We start from the raw sequence: 16,831 nt of genomic DNA on the forward strand, positions 1-16,831 counted from the left end.
TCTCCGATGCCCTGGTCCCTTCATGGGATGATCTCCGATGCCCCGGTCCCTTCATGGGATGATCTCCGATGCCCCGGTCCCTTCATGGGATGATCTCCGATGCCCCGGTCCCTTCATGGGATGATCTCCGATGCCCCGGTCCCTTCATGGGATGATCTCTGATGCCCTGGTCCCTTCATGGGATGATCTCTGATGCCCTGGTCCCTTCATGGGATGATCTCTGATGCCCTGGTCCCTTCATGGGATGATCTCTGATGCACTGGTCCCTTCATGGGATGATCTCTGCACTGGTCCCTTCATGGGATGATCTCTGATGCACTGGTCCCTTCTTGGGATGATCTCTGATGCACTGGTCCCTTCTTGGGATGATCTTGCATACCTCTAATCCTAGTACTGTGATGCCCTGGTCCTTTCATGGGATGATCTCTGATGCCCTGGTCCCTTCATGGGATGATCTCTGATGCACTGGTCCCTTCATGGAATGATCTCTGATGCACTGGTCCCTTCATGGGATGATCTTGCATACCTCTAATCATAGTACTCTGATGCCCTGGTCCCTTCATGGGATGATGTCTGATGCCCTGGTCCCTTCATGGGATGATGTCTGATGCCCTGGTCCCATCATGGGATGATGTCTGATGCCCTGGTCCCTTCATGGGATGATGTATGATGCCCTGGTCCCTTCATGGGATGATGTATGATGCCCTGGTCCCTTCATGGGATGATGTCTGATGCCCTGGTCCCTTCATGGGATGATGTCTGATGCCCTGGTCCCTTCATGGGATGATGTCTGATGCCCTGGTCCCTTCATGGGATGATGTCTGATGCCCTGGTCCCTTCATGGGTTGATCTCCGATGCCCTGGTCCCTTCATGGGTTGATCTCCGATGCACTGGTCCCTTCATGGGATGATCTCCGATGCACTGGTCCCTTCATGGGATGATCTCCGATGCACTGGTCCCTTCATGGGATGATCTCCGATGCACTGGTCCCCTCATGGGATGATCTCCGATGCACTGGTCCCCTCATGGGATGATCTCCGATGCACTGGTCCCCTCATGGGATGATCTCCGATGCACTGGTCCCTTCATGGGATGATCTCCGATGCACTGGTCCCTTCATGGGATGATCTCCGATGCACTGGTCCCTTCATGGGATGATCTCCGATGCACTGGTCCCTTCATGGGATGATCTCCGATGCACTGGTCCCTTCATGGGATGATCTCCGATGCACTGGTCCCTTCATGGGATGATCTCCGATGCACTGGTCCCTTCATGGGATGATCTCCGATGCACTGGTCCCTTCATGGGATGATCTCCGATGCACTGGTCCCTTCATGGGATGATCTCCGATGCCCTGGTCCCTTCATGGGATGATCTGATGCCCTGGTCCCTTCATGGGATGATCTGATGCCCTGGTCCCTTCATGGGATGATCTCCGATGCACTGGTCCCTTCATGGGATGATCTCCGATGCACTGGTCCCTTCATGGGATGATCTCTGATGCCCTGGTCCCTTCATGGGATGATCTCTGATGCCCTGGTCCCTTCATGGGATGATCTCTGATGCCCTGGTCCCTTCATGGGATGATCTCTGATGCCCTGGTCCCTTCATGGGATGATCTGATGCCCTGGTCCCTTCATGGGATGATCTCCGATGCACTGGTCCCTTCATGGGATGATCTCCGATGCACTGGTCCCTTCATGGGATGATCTCCGATGCACTGGTCCCTTCATGGGATGATCTTGCATACCTCTAATCATAGTGCTGTGATGCCCTGGTCCCTTCATGGGATGATCTGATGCACTGGTCCCTTCATGGGATGATGTCTGATCCACTGGTCCCTTCATGGGATGATCTTGCATACCTCTAATCCTAGTGCTGTGATGCCCTGGTCCCTTCATGGGATGATCTCTGATGCCCTGGTCCCTTCATGGGATGATCTCTGATGCCCTGGTCCCTTCATGGGATGATCTCTGATGCCCTGGTCCCTTCATGGGATGATCTCTGATGCCCTGGTCCCTTCATGGAATGATCTCTGCACTGGTCCCTTCATGGAATGATGTCTGATGCCCTGGTCCCTTCATGGGATGATGTCTGATGCCCTGGTCCCTTCATGGGATGATCTTGCATACCTCTAATCCTAGTGCTGTGGTGCCCTGGGCCCTTCATGGGATGATCTATGATGCCCTGGGCCCTTCATGGGATGATCTCTGATGCACTGGTCCCTTCATGGGCTGATCTTGCATACCTTTAATGCAAGTACTGTGGTGTACTGGTCCCTTCATGGGATGATCTCTGATGCACTGGTCCCTTCATGGGATGATCTTGCATACCTCTAATCATAGTGCTGTGATGCACTGGTCCCTTCATGGGATGATCTCTGCACTGGTCCCTTCATGGGATGATCTTTGATGCCCTGGTCACTTCATGGGATGATGTCTGATGCACTGGTCCCTTCATGGGCTGATCTTGCATACCTTTAATGCAAGTGCTGTGGTGTACTGGTCCCTTCATGGGATGATCTCTGATGCACTGGTCCCTTAATGGGATGATCTTGCATACCTCTAATCATAGTGCTGTGATGCCCTGGTCCCTTCATGGGATGATCTCCGATGCCCTGGTCCCTTCATGGGATGATCTCCGATGCCCTGGTCCCTTCATGGGATGATCTCCGATGCCCTGGTCCCTTCATGGGATGATCTCCGATGCCCTGGTCCCTTCATGGGATGATCTCCGATGCCCTGGTCCCTTCATGGGATGATCTCTGATGCCCTGGTCCCTTCATGGGATGATCTCTGATGCCCTGGTCCCTTCATGGGATGATCTCTGATGCCCTGGTCCCTTCATGGGATGATCTCTGATGCCCTGGTCCCTTCATGGGATGATCTCTGATGCACTGGTCCCTTCATGGGATGATCTCTGATGCACTGGTCCCTTCATGGGATGATCTTGCATACCTCTAATCATCGTGCTGTGATGCCCTGGTCCCTTCATGGGATGATGTCTGATGCCCTGGTCCCTTCATGGGATGATGTCTGATGCCCTGGTCCCTTCATGGGATGATGTCTGATGCCCTGGTCCCTTCATGGGATGATGTCTGATGCCCTGGTCCCTTCATGGGATGATGTCTGATGCCCTGGTCCCTTCATGGGATGATGTCTGATGCCCTGGTCCCTTCATGGGATGATGTCTGATGCCCTGGTCCCTTCATGGGATGATGTCTGATGCCCTGGTCCCTTCATGGGATGATGTCTGATGCCCTGGTCCCTTCATGGGATGATGTCTGATGCCCTGGTCCCTTCATGGGATGATGTCTGATGCCCTGGTCCCTTCATGGGATGATGTCTGATGCCCTGGTCCCTTCATGGGATGATGTCTGATGCCCTGGTCCCTTCATGGGATGATGTCTGATGCCCTGGTCCCTTCATGGGATGATGTCTGATGCCCTGGTCCCTTCATGGGATGATGTCTGATGCCCTGGTCCCTTCATGGGATGATGTCTGATGCCCTGGTCCCTTCATGGGATGATGTCTGATGCCCTGGTCCCTTCATGGGATGATGTCTGATGCCCTGGTCCCTTCATGGGATGATGTCTGATGCCCTGGTCCCTTCATGGGATGATCTTGCATACCTCTATTCATAGTGCTGTTATGCCCTGGTCCCTTCATGGGATGATCTCTGATGCCCTGGTCCCTTCATGGGATGATCTCTGATGCCCTGGTCCCTTCATGGGATGATCTCTGATGCACTGGTCCCTTCATGGGATGATCTCTGATGCACTGGTCCCTTCATGGGATAATCTCTGATGCACTGGTCCCTTCATGGGCTGATCTTGCATACCTCTAATGTAAGTGCTGTGGTGTACTAGTCCCTTAATGGGATGATCTCTGATGCCCTGGTCCCTTCATGGGATGATCTCTGATGCCCTGGTCCCTTCATGGGATGATCTCTGATGCCCTGGTCCCTTCATGGGATGATCTCTGCCCTGGTCCCTTCATGGGATGATCTCTGATGCCCTGGTCCCTTCATGGGATGATCTCTGATGCCCTGGTCCCTTCATGGGATGATCTCTGATGCCCTGGTCCCTTCATGGGATGATCTCTGATGCCCTGGTCCCTTCATGGGATGATCTAATGCACTGGTCCCTTAATGGGATGATCTTGCATACCTCTAATCATAAGGCTGTGATGCCCTGGTCCCTTCATGGGATGATCTCTGATGCCCTGGTCCCTTCATGGGATGATCTCTGATGCCCTGGTCCCTTCATGGGATGATCTGATGCCCTGGTCCCTTCATGGGATGATCTGATGCCCTGGTCCCTTCATGGGATGATCTGATGCCCTGGTCCCTTCATGGGATGATCTGATGCCCTGGTCCCTTCATGGGATGATCTCTGTTGCCCTGGTCCCTTCATGGGATGATGTCTGATGCCCTGGTCCCTTCATGGGATGATGTCTGATGCCCTGGTCCCTTCATGGGATGATGTCTGATGCCCTGGTCCCTTCATGGGATGATGTCTGATGCCCTGGTCCCTTCATGGGATGATGTCTGATGCCCTGGTCCCTTCATGGGATGATGTCTGATGCCCTGGTCCCTTCATGGGATGATGTCTGATGCCCTGGTCCCTTCATGGGATGATGTCTGATGCACTGGTCCCTTCATGGGATGATGTCTGATGCACTGGACCCTTCATGGGATGATCTCTGATGCCCTGGTCCCTTCATGGGATGATCTCTGATGCCCTGGTCCCTTCATGGGATGATCTCTGCACTGGTCCCTTCATGGGATGATCTCTGATGCCCTGGTCCCTTCATGGGATGATCTCTGATGCCCTGGTCCCTTCATGGGATGATCTGATGCCCTGGTCCCTTCATGGGATGATCTGATGCCCTGGTCCCTTCATGGGATGATCTCTGATGCCCTGGTCCCTTCATGGGATGATCTCTGATGCCCTGGTCCCTTCATGGGATGATCTCTGATGCCCTGGTCCCTTCATGGGATGATCTGATGCCCTGGTCCCTTCATGGGATGATCTGATGCACTGGTCCCTTCATGGCATGATCTTGCATACCTCTAATCATAGTGCTGTGATGCCCTGGTCCCTTCATGCGATGATTTCTGATGCCCTGGTCCCTTCATGGGATGATGTCTGATGCACTGGTCCCTTCATGGGATGATTTCTGATGCACTGGTCCCTTCATGGGATGATCTTTGATGCACTGGTCCCTTCATGGGATGATCTTTGATGCACTGGTCCCTTCATGGGATGATCTTTGATGCACTGGTCCCTTCATGGGATGATCTTTGATGCACTGGTCCCTTCATGGGATGATCTTTGATGCACTGGTCCCTTCGTGGGATGATCTTGCATACCTCTAATCATAGTGCTGTGATGCCCTGGTCCCTTCATGGGATGATCTCTGATGCCCTGGTCCCTTCATGGGATGATCTCTGATGCCCTGGTCCCTTCATGGGATGATCTCTGATGCCCTGGTCCCTTCATGGGATGATCTCTGATGCCCTGGTCCCTTCATGGGATGATCTCTGATGCCCTGGTCCCTTCATGGGATGATCTCTGATGCCCTGGTCCCTTCATGGGATGATCTCTGATGCCCTGGTCCCTTCATGGGATGATCTCTGATGCCCTGGTCCCTTCATGGGATGATCTCTGATGCCCTGGTCCCTTCATGGAATGAGGTCTGATGCACTGGTCCCTTCATGGAATGATGTCGTATGCACTGGTCCCTTCATGGAATGATCTTGCATACCTCTAATCATAGTGCTGTGATGCACTGGTCCCTTCATGGGATGATCTTGAATATCTAATCATAGTGCTGTGATGCCCTGGTCCCTTCATGGGATGATCTCCGATGCACTGGACCCTTCATGGGATGATCTCTGATGCACTGTACCCTTCATGGGATGATCTCTGATGCCCTGGTCCCTTCATGGGATGATCTCTGATGCCCTGGTCCCTTCATGGAAGGATCTTGCATACCTCTAATCATAGTGCTGTGGTGCCCTGGTCCCTTCATGGGATGATCGCGGATGCACTGGTCCCTTCATGGGATGATCGCTGATGCACTGGTCCCTTCATGGGATGATCGCTGATGCCCTGGTCCCTTCATGGGATGATCTCTGATGCCCTGGTCCCTTCATGGGATGATCTCTGATGCCCTGGTCCCTTCATGGGATCTCTGATGCCCTGGTCCCTTCATGGGATGATCTCTGATGCACTGGTCCCTTCATGGGATGATCTCTGATGCACTGGTCTCCTCATGGGATGATCGCTGATGCACTGGTCCCTTCATGGGATGATCTTGCATACCTCTAATCATAGTGCTGTGGTGCCCTGGTCCCTTCATGGGATGATCGCTGATGCCCTGGTCCCTTCATGGGATGATTTCTGATGCCCTGGTCCCTTCATGGGATGATCTCTGATGCCCTGGTCCCTTCATGGGATGATCTCTGATGCCCTGGTCCCTTCATGGGATGATCTCTGATGCCCTGGTCCCTTCATGGGATGATCTCTGATGCCCTGGTCCCTTCATGGGATGATCTCTGATACCCTGGTCCCTTCATGGGATGATCTCTGATGCCCTGGTCCCTTCATGGGATGATCTCTGATGCCCTGGTCCCTTCATGGGATGATCTCTGATGCCCTGGTCCCTTCATGGGATGATCTCTGATGCCCTGGTCCCTTCATGGGATGATCTCTGATGCCCTGGTCCCTTCATGGAATGAGGTCTGATGCACTGGTCCCTTCATGGAATGATGTTGTATGCACTGGTCCCTTCATGGAATGATCTTGCATACCTCTAATCATAGTGCTGTGATGCACTGGTCCCTTCATGGGATGATCTTGAATATCTAATCATAGTGCTGTGATGCCCTGGTCCCTTCATGGGATGATCTCCGATGCACTGGACCCTTCATGGGATGATCTCTGATGCACTGTACCCTTCATGGGATGATCTCTGATGCCCTGGTCCCTTCATGGGATGATCTCTGATGCCCTGGTCCCTTCATGGAAGGACCTTGCATACCTCTAATCATAGTGCTGTGGTGCCCTGGTCCCTTCATGGGATGATCTCTGTTGCCCTGGTCCCTTCATGGGATGATCTGTTGCCCTGGTCCCTTCATGTGATCTCTGATGCCCTGGTCCCTTCATGGGATGATCTCTGATGCACTGGTCCCTTCATGGGATGATCTTGCATACCTCTAATCCTAGTGCTGTGGTGCCCTGCTCCCTTCATGGGATGATCTCTGATGCCCTGGTCCCTTCATGGGATGATCTTGCGTACCTCTAATCATAGTGCTGTGATGCCCCGGTCCCTTCTTGGGATGATGTCTGATGCACTGGTCCCTTCATGCGATGATGTCTGATGCACTGGTCCCTTCATGGGATGATCTTGCATACCTCTAATCATAGTGCTGTGATTCACTGGTCCCTTCATGGGATGATCTTGCATACCTCTAATCATAGTGCTGTGATGCCTTGTCCCTTCATGGGATGATCTCCGATGCCCTGGTCCCTTCATGGGATGATCTCCGATGCCCTGGTCCCTTCATGGGATGATCTCCGATGCCCTGGTCCCTTCATGGGATGATCTCCGATGCCCTGGTCCCTTCATGGGATGATCTCCGATGCCCTGGTCCCTTCATGGGATGATCTCTGATTCTCTGGTCCCTTCTTGGGATGATCTGATGCCCTGGTCCCTTCTTGGGATGATCTATGATGCCCTGTTCCCTTCATGGGATGATCTTGCATACCTCTAATCATAGTGCTGTGATGCACTGGTCCCTTCATGGGATGATCTCTGATGCACTGGTCCCTTCATGGGATGATCTTTGATGCACTGGTCCCTTCATGGGATGATCTTGCATACCTCTAATCATAGTGCTGTGATGCCCTGGTGCCTTCATGGGATGATGTCTGATGCTCTGGTCCCTTCATGGGATGATGTCTGATGCTCTGGTCCCTTCATGGGATGATGTCTGATGCTCTGGTCCCTTCATGGGATGATGTCTGATGCTCTGGTCCCTTCATGGGATGATGTCTGATGCTCTGGTCCCTTCATGGGATGATCGCTGATGCACTGGTCCCTTCATGGGATGATCGCTGATGCACTGGTCCCTTCATGGGATGATGTCTGATGCTCTGGTCCCTTCATGGGATGATGTCTGATGCTCTAGTCCCTTCATGGGATGATGTCTGATGCTCTGGTCCCTTCATGGGATGATCTCTGATGCTCTGGTCCCTTCATGGGATGATCTCTGATGCTCTGGTCCCTTCATGGGATGATTTCTGATGCCCTGGTCCCTTCATGGGATGATTTCTGATGCCCTGGTCCCTTCATGGGATGATTTCTGATGCCCTGGTCCCTTCATGGGATGATTTCTGATGCCCTGGTCCCTTCATGGGATGATCTCCGATGCACTGGTCCCTTCATGGGATGATCTCTGATGCACTGGTCCCTTCATGGGATGATCTCTGATGCACTGGTCCCTTCATGGGATGATCTCTGATGCACTGGTCCCTTCATGGGATGATCTCTGATGCACTGGTCCCTTCATGGGATGATCTCTGATGCACTGGTCCCTTCATGGGATGATCTCTGATGCACTGGTCCCTTCATGGGATGATCTCTGATGCACTGGTCCCTTCATGGGATGATCTTTGATGCACTGGTCCCTTCATGGGATGATCTCTGCACTGGTCCCTTCATGGGATGATCTTGCATACCTCTAATCATAGTGCTGTGATGCCCTGGTCCCTTCATGGGATGATCTCTGATGCACTGGTCCCTTCATGGGATGATCGCGGATGCACTGGTCCCTTCATGGGATGATCGCTGATGCACTGGTCCCTTCATGGGATGATCGCTGATGCCCTGGTCCCTTCATGGGATGATCTCTGATGCCCTGGTCCCTTCATGGGATGATCTCTGATGCCCTGGTCCCTTCATGGGATGATCTCTGATGCACTGGTCCCTTCATGGGATGATCTCTGATGCACTGGTCCCCTCATGGGATGATCGCTGATGCACTGGTCCCTTCATGGGATGATCTTGCATACCTCTAATCATAGTGCGGTGGTGCCCTGGTCCCTTCATGGGATGATTTCTGATGCCCTGGTCCCTTCATGGGATGATTTCTGATGCCCTGGTCCCTTCATGGGATGATGTCTGATGCCCTGGTCCCTTCATGGGATGATGTCTGATGCCCTGGTCCCTTCATGGGATGATGTCTGATGCCCTGGTCCCTTCATGGGATGATGTCTGATGCCCTGGTCCCTTCATGGGATGATGTCTGATGCCCTGGTCCCTTCATGGGATGATTTCTGATGCCCTGGTCCCTTCATGGGATGATTTCTGATGCCCTGGTCCCTTCATGGGATGATGTCTGATGCCCTGGTCCCTTCATGGGATGATGTCTGATGCCCTGGTCCCTTCATGGGATGATTTCTGATGCACTGGTCCCTTCATGGGATGATTTCTGATGCACTGGTCCCTTCATGGGATGATCGCTGATGCACTGGTCCCTTCATGGGATGATCGCTGATGCACTGGTCCCTTCATGGGATGATCGCTGATGCACTGGTCCCTTCATGGGATGATCGCTGATGCACTGGTCCCTTCATGGGATGATCTTGCATACCTCTAATCATAGTGCTGTGATGCACTGGTCCCTTCATGGGATGATCTCTGATGCACTGGTCCCTTCATGGGATGATCTCTGATGCACTGGTCCCTTCATGGGATGATCTCTGATGCACTGGTCCCTTCATGGGATGATCTCTGATGCACTGGTCCCTTCATGGGATGATCTCTGATGCACTGGTCCCTTCATGGGATGATCTCTGATGCACTGGTCCCTTCATGGGATGATCTCTGATGCACTGGTCCCTTCATGGGATGATCTCTGATGCACTGGTCCCTTCATGGGATGATCTTTGATGCACTGGTCCCTTCATGGGATGATCTCTGCACTGGTCCCTTCATGGGATGATCTTGCATACCTCTAATCATAGTGCTGTGGTGCCCTGGTCCCTTCATGGGATGATCGCTGATGCACTGGTCCCTTCATGGGATGATCGCTGATGCACTGGTCCCTTCATGGGATGATCGCTGATGCACTGGTCCCTTCATGGGATGATCGCTGATGCACTGGTCCCTTCATGGGATGATCTCTGATGCACTGGTCCCTTCATGGGATGATCTCTGATGCCCTGGTCCCTTCATGGAAGGATCTTGCATACCTCTAATCATAGTGCTGTGATGCACTGGTCCCTTCATGGGATGATCTCTGCACTGGTCCCTTCATGGGATGATCTTTGATGCCCTGGTCACTTCATGGGATGATGTCTGATGCACTGGTCCCTTAATGGGATGATCTTGCATACCTCTAATCATAGTGCTGTGATGCCCTGGTCCCTTCATGGGATGATGTCCGATGCCCTGGTCCCTTCATGGGATGATCTCCGATGCCCTGGTCCCTTCATGGGATGATCTCTGATGCCCTGGTCCCTTCATGGGATGATGTATGGGATGATGTCTTATGCCCTGGTCCCTTCTTGGGATGATCTTGCATACCTCTAATCATAGTGCTGTGATGCACTGGTTCCTTCATGGGATGTCTGATGCCCTGGTCCCTTCATGGGATGATCTCCGATGCCCTGGACCGTTCATGGGATGATCTCCGATGCCCTGGTCCCTTCATGGGATGATCTCCGATGCCCTGGTCCCTTCATGGGATGATCTCCGATGCCCTGGTCCCTTCATGGGATGATCTCCGATGCCCTGGTCCCTTCATGGGATGATCTCCGATGCCCTGGTCCCTTCATGGGATGATCTCCGATGCCCTGGTCCCTTCATGGGATGATGTCTGATGCCCTGGTCCCTTCATGGGATGATGTCTGATGCCCTGGTCCCTTCATGGGATGATGTCTGATGCCCTGGTCCCTTCATGGGATGATGTCTGATGCCCTGGTCCCTTCATGGGATGATGTCTGATGCCCTGGTCCCTTTATGGGATGATGTCTGATGCCCTGGTCCCTTCATGGGATGATGTCTGATGCCCTGGTCCCTTCATGGGATGATGTCTGATGCCCTGGTCCCTTCATGGGATGATGTCTGATGCCCTGGTCCCTTCATGGGATGATGTCTGATGCCCTGGTCCCTTCATGGGATGATGTCTGATGCCCTGGTCCCTTCATGGGATGATGTCTGATGCCCTGGTCCCTTCATGGGATGATGTCTGATGCCCTGGTCCCTTCATGGGATGATGTCTGATGCCCTGGTCCCTTCATGGGATGATGTCTGATGCCCTGGTCCCTTCATGGGATGATGTCTGATGCCCTGGTCCCTTCATGGGATGATCTCTGATGCCCTGGTCCCTTCATGGGATGATCTTGCATACCTCTATTCATAGTGCTGTTATGCCCTGGTCCCTTCATGGGATGATCTCTGATGCCCTGGTCCCTTCATGGGATGATCTCTGATGCACTGGTCCCTTCATGGGATGATCTTTGATGCACTGGTCCCTTCATGGGATGATGCCTGATGCACTGGTCCCTTCATGGGATGATCTTGCATACCTCTAATCATAGTGCTGTGATGCACTGTTCCCTTCATGGGATGATCTCTGATGCACTAGTCCTTTCATGGGATGATCTTTGATGCACTGGTCCCTTCATGGGATGATCTCTGCACTGGTCCCTTCATGGGATGATCTTGCATACCTCTAATCATAGTGCTCTGATGCTCTGATCCCTTCATGGGATGATCTTTGATGCTCTGATCCCTTCATGGGATGATCTCTGATGCACTGGTCCATTCATGGGATGATCTTGCATACCTCTAATCATAGTGCTGTGATGCACTGATCCCTTCATGGGATGATCTTGCATACCTCTAATCATAGTGCTGTGATGCCCTGGTCCCTTCATGGGATGATCTCCCATGCCCTGGTCCCTTCATGGGATGATCTCCCATGCCCTGGTCCCTTCATGGGATGATCTCCCATGCCCTGGTCCCTTCATGGGATGATCTCCCATGCCCTGGTCCCTTCATGGGATGATCTCCCATGCCCTGGTCCCTTCATGGGATGATCTCCCATGCCCTGGTCCCTTCATGGGATGATCTCCCATGCCCTGGTCCCTTCATGGGATGATCTCCCATGCCCTGGTCCCTTCATGGGATGATCTCCCATGCCCTGGTCCCTTCATGGGATGATCTCCCATGCCCTGGTCCCTTCATGGGATGATCTCCCATGCCCTGGTCCCTTCATGGGATGATCTCCCATGCCCTGGTCCCTTCATGGGATGATCTCCCATGCCCTGGTCCCTTCATGGGATGATCTCCCATGCCCTGGTCCCTTCATGGGATGATCTCCCATGCCCTGGTCCCTTCATGGGATGATCTCCCATGCCCTGGTCCCTTCATGGGATGATCTTGCATACCTCTAATCATAGTGCTGTGATGCACTGTTCCCTTCATGGGATGATCTTTGATGCACTGGTCCCTTCATGGGATGATCTTTGATGCACTGGTCCCTTCATGGGATGATCTCTGCACTGGTCCCTTCATGGGATGATCTTGCATACCTCTAATCATAGTGCTCTGATGCTCTGGTCCCTTCATGGGATGATCTCTGATGCACTGGTCTCTTCATGGGATGATCTCTGATGCCCTGGTCCCTTCATGGGATGATCTCTGATGCACTGGTCCCTTCATGGGATGATCTCTGATGCCCTGGTCCCTTCATGGGATGATCTCTGATGCCCTGGTCCCTTCATGGGATGATCTCTGATGCCCTGGTCCCTTCATGGGATGATCTCTGATGCCCTGGTCCCTTCATGGGATGATCTCAGATGCCCTGGTCCCTTCATGGGATGATCTCAGATGCCCTGGTCCCTTCATGGGATGACCTCTGATGCACTGGTCCCTTCATGGGATGATCTCGCATACCTCTAATCATAGTGCTGTGATGCCCTGGTCCCTTCATGGGATGATCTCTGATGCCCTGGTCCCTTCATGGGATGATCTCTGATGCCCTGGTCCCTTCATGGGATGATCTCCGATGCCCTGGTCCCTTCATGGGATGATCTCCGATGCCCTGGTCCCTTCAAGGGATGATCTCCGATGCCCTGGTCCCTTCAAGGGATGATCTCCGATGCCCTGGTCCCTTCATGGGATGATCTCTGATGCCCTGGTCCCTTCATGGGATGATGCCTGATGTACTGGTCCCTTCATGGGATGATCTTGCATACCTCTAAACATAGTGCTGTGATGCACTGTTCCCTTCATGGGATGATCTCTGATGCACTGGTCCCTTCATGGGATGATCTTTGATGCACTGGTCCCTTCATGGGATGATCTCTGCACTGGTCCCTTCATGGGATGATCTTGCATACCTCTAATCATAGTGCTCTGATGCTCTGGTCCCTTCATGGGATGATCTCTGATGCTCTGGTCCCTTCATGGGATGATCTCTGATGCACTGGTCCCTTCATGGGATGATCGTTGATGCTCTGGTCCCTTCATGGGATGATCGTTGATGCTCTGGTCCCTTCATGGGATGATCGTTGATGCTCTGGTCCCTTCATGGGATGATCGTTGATGCTCTGGTCCCTTCATGGGATGATCTCTGATGCTCTGGTCCCTTCATGGGATGATCTCTGATGCTCTGGTCCCTTCATGGGATGATCTCTGATGCACTGGTCCCTTCATGGGATGATCTCTGATGCACTGGTCCCTTCATGGGATGATCTCTGATCCTCTGGTCCCTTCATGGGATGATCGTTGATGCTCTGGTCCCTTCATGGGATGATCGTTGATGCTCTGGTCCCTTCATGGGATGATCTCTGATGCACTGGTCCCTTCATGGGATGATCTCTGATGCACTGGTCCCTTCATGGGATGATCTTGCATAAATCTAATCAGTGCTGTGATGCCCTGGTCCCTTCATGGGATGATGTCTGATGCCCTGGTCCCTTCATGGGATGATGTCTGATGCCCTGGTCCCTTCATGGGATGATGTCTGATGCCCTGGTCCCTTCATGGGATGATGTCTGATGCCCTGGTCCCTTCATGGGATGATGTCTGATGCCCTGGTCCCTTCATGGGATGATGTCTGATGCCCTGCTCCCTTCATGGGATGATGTCTGATGCCCTGCTCCCTTCATGGGATGATGTCTGATGCCCTGGTCCCTTCATGGGATGATGTCTGATGCCCTGGTCCCTTCATGGGATGATGTCTGATGCCCTGGTCCCTTCATGGGATGATGTCTGATGCCCTGGTCCCTTCATGGGATGATGTCTGATGCCCTGGTCCCTTCATGGGATGATGTCTGATGCCCTGGTCCCTTCATGGGATGATCTCTGATGCCCTGGTCCCTTCATGGGATGATCTCTGATGCCCTGGTCCCGTCATGGGATGATCTCTGATGCCCTGGTCCCGTCATGGGATGATCGCTGATGCCCTGGTCCCTACATCCCAGCCCTGGTCCCTTCATGGGATGATCTCTGATGCGGTGGTCCCTTCATGGGATGATCTCTGATGCAGTGGTCCCTTCATGGGCTGATCTTGCATACCTCTTATCATAGTGCTGTGATGCCCTGGTCCCTTCATGGGATGATCTGTCATGCCCTGGTCCCTTCATGGGATGATCTGTCATGCCCTGGTCCCTTCATGGGATGATCTGTCATGCCCTGGTCCCTTCATGGGATGATCTGTCATGCCCTGGTCCCTTCATGGGATGATCTGTCATGCCCTGGTCCCTTCATGGGATGATCTCTGATGCCCTGGTCCCTTCATGGGATGATGTCTGATGCCCTGGTCCCTTCATGGGATGATGTCTGATGCCCTGGTCCCTTCATGGGATGATCTGATGCCCTGGTCCCTTCATGGGATGATCTGATGCCCTGGTCCCTTCATGGGATGATCTCTGATGCCCTGGTCCCTTCATGGGATGATTTTGCATACCTCTAATCATAGTGCTGTGATGTCCTGGTCCCTTCATGGGATGATCTCTGATGCACTGGTCCCTTCATGGGATGATCTCTGATGCACTGGTCCATTCATGGGATGATCTTGCATACCTCTATTCATAGTGCTGTGATGCCCTGGTCCCTTCATGGGATGATCTCCGATGCCCTGGTCCCTTCATGGGATGATCTCCGATGCCCTGGTCCCTTCATGGGATGATCTCCGATGCACTGGTCCCTTCATGGGATGATCTCTGATGCACTGGTCCCTTCATGGGATGATCTTTGATGCTCTGGTCCCTTCATGGGATGATCTTTGATGCTCTGGTCCCTTCATGGGATGATCTTTGATGCTCTGGTCCCTTCATGGGATGATGTCTGATGCCCTGGTCCCTTCATGGGATGATGTCTGATGCCCTGGTCCCTTCATGGGATGATGTCTGATGCTCTGGTCCCTTCATGGGATGATCTCTGATGCACTGGTCCCTTCATGGGATGATCTCTGATGCACTGGTCCCTTCATGGGATGATCTCTGATGCACTGGTCCCTTCATGGGATGATCTCTGATGCACTGGTCCCTTCATGGGATGATCTCTGATGCACTGGTCCCTTCATGGGATGATCTCTGATGCACTGGTCCCTTCATGGGATTATCTCTGGTCCCTTCATGGGATGATCTCTGATGCACTGGTCCCTTCATGGGATGATCTCTGATGCACTGGTCCCTTCATGGGATGATCTCTGATGCACTGGTCCCTTCATGGGATGATCTCTGATGCACTGGTCCCTTCATGGGATGATCTTGCATACATCTAATCAGTGCTGTGATGCCCTGGTCCCTTCATGGGATGATGTCTGATGCCCTGGTCCCTTCATGGGATGATGTCTGATGCCCTGGTCCCTTCATGGGATGATGTTTGATGCCCTGGTCCCTTCATGGGATGATGTGTGATGCCCTGGTCCCTTCATGGGATGATGTGTGATGCCCTGGTCCCTTCATGGGATGATGTCTGATGCCCTGGTCCCTTCATGGGATGATGTCTGATGCGCTGGTCCCTTCATGGGATGATCTCTGATGCACTGGTCCCTTCATGGGATGATCTCTGATGCACTGGTCCCTTCATGGGATGATCTCTGATGCACTGGTTCCTTCATGGGATAATCTCTGATGCATTGGTCCCTTCATGGGATGATCTTGCATACCTCTAATCATAGTGCTCTGATGCACTGGTCCCTTCATGGGATGATCTCTGATGCCCTGGTCCCTTCATGGGATGATCTCTGATGCCCTGGTCCCTTCATGGGATGATCTCTGATGCCCTGGTCCCTTCATGGGATGATCTCTGATGCCCTGGTCCCTTCATGGGATGATCTCGGATGCCCTGGTCCCTTCATGGGATGATCTCTGATGCCCTGGTCCCTTCATGGGATGATCTCTGATGCCCTTGTCCCTTCATGGGATGATCTCTGATGCCCTGGTCCCTTCATGGGATGATCTCTGATGCCCTGGTCCCTTCATGGGATGATCTCTGATGCCCTGGTCCCTTCATGGGATGATCTCTGATGCCCTTGTCCCTTCATGGGATGATCTCGGATGCACTGGTCCCTTCATGGGATGATCTCGGATGCACTGGTGCCTTCATGGGATGATCTTGCATACCTCTAATCATAGTGCTGTGATGCCCTGGTCCCTTCATGGGATGATGTCTGATGCACTGGTCCCTTCATGGGATGATGTCTGATGCACTGGTCCCTTCATGGGATGATGTCTGATGCCCTGGTCCCTTCATGGGATGATCTCCGATGCCCTGGTCCCTTCATGGGATGATCTCCGATGC

Source organism: Triturus cristatus, chromosome 6 (assembly GCF_964204655.1).
Source record: "Triturus cristatus chromosome 6, aTriCri1.1, whole genome shotgun sequence".
Lineage (NCBI taxonomy): Eukaryota > Metazoa > Chordata > Amphibia > Caudata > Salamandridae > Triturus > Triturus cristatus.